General features: G+C 39.7%; 1 pseudogene; it reads left to right on the top strand.

The window, feature by feature from the left end:
- LOC143440246 (spermatogenic leucine zipper protein 1-like) overlaps window positions 1–1193 on the top strand; it is a 37856-nt pseudogene extending 36663 nt beyond the window's left edge.
- Window positions 1194–1972: the final 779 nt, after the last annotated feature.

Raw genomic sequence — 1972 nt, 5'->3', positions numbered from 1 at the left:
CACACAAAAGTACACACATACAAACTAACTATAAAACAACTACTAAAAACAAAGATGTTATTTTACCAACTGTCTCTGACGTATTCAAACTACCCCTAGGTATTTGAGCATACAGAATCTGTGGGTGTATGAATTTGTAGAAGAGACCACAGGAGAATCTTGAGGGATTTCCTCTATTGCTTTTCTACCTTCGTTTTTTTTTTTTTTTTTTTTTTTTTTTTTTTTTTTTTTTTTGAGACAGGATCTCACACCAAAATTTGAAGGCTTGCCATTCAGCTAGACGGCTGGCCAGAAGCCCTCAATACCCACTGTATCTACCTTCAAATTTGGGCATTACCGGCATACATGGCTCTCCTCGGATTGTGTACCTGGGTTTAGGGGATTTGAACTCAGATCCTTTTACTTTTACAGCAGTTCATTTATACATCGAGCTATCTCACCAGCTGATAGTATGTCTTTAAAATCAATATTTTATAAGTATCTATAACTCCATGCTGTGTAGACACAAGATTGGATGAATAATTGAATTCTTTACTAATGCTTCCTATTAATAAAAACAAAAGGATTTGGGCAATGACATTTATCAGTTAGAACAACACTGTAATAATACAGGCTAGATTCTCTTGTGGAAACTAAAATCAGTACAAAAGTATGAGAGAAACGGAGGTCTTTGCATATCCCCGGGAAGTGTTTCATCTAATATTTGTTAATTAGAAATGCAAAGATGGAAACTGATGATAGACGAGTCACCAGCCCCATGCAAATGGAGTCACTAGATTTCAGGCAGATCAAACTGAAGGCACAGGTTACAACTACTTCTGGGACATTCCTACCGAAAGCAGGTCACCTCAAGGAGTAGTGATTAGAAATTACAAGCACAAATGCCTATTTGGTCATCATCAGGAAATCCCTAGAAGAGAAACTAGACATGGCAAGGAAATGTGGTGTGATTTGGTGCAGAAATAGAATTTCAGTGGAGAAAACAGGAATAACCCAGGAGAATCTGCAATTTACATGACAGTACTGTGCCGACCTTGGTTCCATAAAAACCGTGTTCGTGTTATATAAGATGCTTGCTGGCTGGTAATTGAGCAAGAGTTTTCTGTTTCAGCAATGTAATCTATCTCTCCATTCAAACGCAGGGTGCCATAGATGCTTTAGAGAAGAGGTGGTTTCTGATTACAATGCAGTAAAGCTGGAAATGACCCCCGAACGACGGAACAAAAATCCCCAAACCAAACCAAAAAACACCTGTCTCAGATGGTACTTTTGAGTAAAGTGGAAAATACAGGCAAAAGGAAACCCAGAAGGAGAGTGTGAGAATGACCTCTGACCTCTGGCTTCTGGACACTGTGTGAGTTAGAAAAAAGCAAACACTTAAACGGAATGCAAGCATGGTTCTGCTGAATAGAGCCTACAGTGGCATGACATGAGCCTGACTCGCCAGAGATGAGCAGGAAGCTCAAGAAAACTAGGACCAATGTTGATAGCCAGGGAGGAAAAGTAAATATAAATTTTCTCTCTACAGGGGAAAAATAAGTGTGGATTGTCCCTGAAATCAACATGAAAGAAAGCTGATAGCTTTCATAACATGAGTCTTACAAAAAAAAAAAAATCTCTGAAACTTAATATCAAAGGTCCTGATGCTAAGATCAAAGACAAGAATATAATAGGCTTCAAATGATTTCATTCTTAAGGATGTTGAGTGTGAATATGTGTGTGTGTGTGTGTTTGAACATGTGTGGGTGGTATGTTACATGTACGGTGCACATGTTGAGGTGGCGAGGACAGAAAAGCACATGCTGTATCCTCGATTAACTAAGTTCTACCTTACTCCTTGAGACAGGGTCTCTCAATAATCTTGGAGGAGCCACTGAACCCAACAGTCCCATAGGCACACACAACTGTGCCAGGAGTGTGTCAGAACCAGTGCTTGAGACTCAGGTCTTAAGCTTCCAAGCAGCGGCTCTCT

The sequence above is a fragment of the Arvicanthis niloticus genome, chromosome 29, assembly GCF_011762505.2.
Source record: "Arvicanthis niloticus isolate mArvNil1 chromosome 29, mArvNil1.pat.X, whole genome shotgun sequence".
NCBI lineage: Eukaryota > Metazoa > Chordata > Mammalia > Rodentia > Muridae > Arvicanthis > Arvicanthis niloticus.
The sequence above is the reverse complement of the archived record's forward strand: the minus strand, read 5'-3'. Positions and strand labels throughout refer to the sequence as shown.